At 36.1% G+C, this 1093-nt stretch overlaps 1 non-coding gene across 1 annotated transcript; it reads right to left on the bottom strand.

Moving 5' to 3' along the window:
• Positions 1–643: 643 nt before the first annotated feature.
• TRNAD-GUC (transfer RNA aspartic acid (anticodon GUC)) lies at positions 644–717 on the bottom strand. The gene has a single exon. It is a non-coding gene; the product is annotated as a tRNA-Asp (tRNA).
• Between the last annotated feature and the right edge of the window lie 376 nt (positions 718–1093).

Raw genomic sequence — 1093 nt, 5'->3', positions numbered from 1 at the left:
TGATGAATATAACCATATAATCATGAAGTATAATTACTTTCGTATATAGAACACTTACCCCGATCCATATGGTGAAAATCGCCTCAAAAATCGCTTCAATCCGAGCTCCATAGCTCCAAATATAATGAAAATGGCCGAAACCTCAAAATATAGCTTCTGCCCAGGTATTTACTCTTCGCGATCATAGAAAATGCTTCACAATCGCGAAGCACAATATTTCTCAACCCAAAATTTGCCTTTCGCGATCGCGAAGAACAAATGCCCAGCTCTTCCAGACAGTTTCTAGTATAATAGCCATAACTTTTTGTACAAATTTTCAAATTACAAATGGTTTAACTTTTTGAAAACTAGGCTACAAGGACTACAACTTTCATGCTTTTTGCATCTACCTGTTCCTTATAGACAAAAATGAAATGGGATGAATCAAATCAATAAGCTTTTTGATTGATTCAGGGCGCAGCGAAGCCAAATTAAATCAAGGCAAGGGGGCTTACTTTTCCTGAGGCTGATTCCCTATTTGTTTGATGAGAAATGCGAAACAAAAAAGAAAAGAAAAAGATCCCCCGTTGGGAATGAAATTATGCTCCCTATCCCCCTTTTCACAGAAAATAGAGAGATGAATTGATATATTTATTGAATCCGTCGGGACTGACGGGGCTCGAACCCGCAGCTTCCGCCTTGACAGGGCGGTGCTCTGACCGATTGAACTACAATCCCAGGAAAATTAGGTGTACAGCCTAAAATCAATTTAGATTCGAACCATTTAGTTTCGCTGTGTTGTAACAGAGACACGAATGATATACTTAATTATTATTATTATCTAATTAATTATAATAATTATTAAAATAAAATGTAGTAGACTCATAGTGGGCTAATTCATGAATTGAATCAAATGGGGCCTTTTAATTTAACTAATTTGAATTTAATTAAACTAAAGAGTCACGCTCTTTAAACGCCCTATAAGAAAAGAAGAAGAAAGAGGCTTAAGTCATCGCTTCCAATCCGATAAAGGTCTTTTTTCTTTTCCACGAAAGTCCTTCCCAACAATGGTTGCAGAGGATATAAATATGAATATGAAAAAAAAGGTAACAGC

This window comes from Nicotiana tabacum, chromosome 8 (assembly GCF_000715075.1).
Source record: "Nicotiana tabacum cultivar K326 chromosome 8, ASM71507v2, whole genome shotgun sequence".
NCBI lineage: Eukaryota > Viridiplantae > Streptophyta > Magnoliopsida > Solanales > Solanaceae > Nicotiana > Nicotiana tabacum.
Note: the sequence above shows the minus strand (reverse complement) of the source record. Positions and strands in the feature narration are given on the sequence as shown.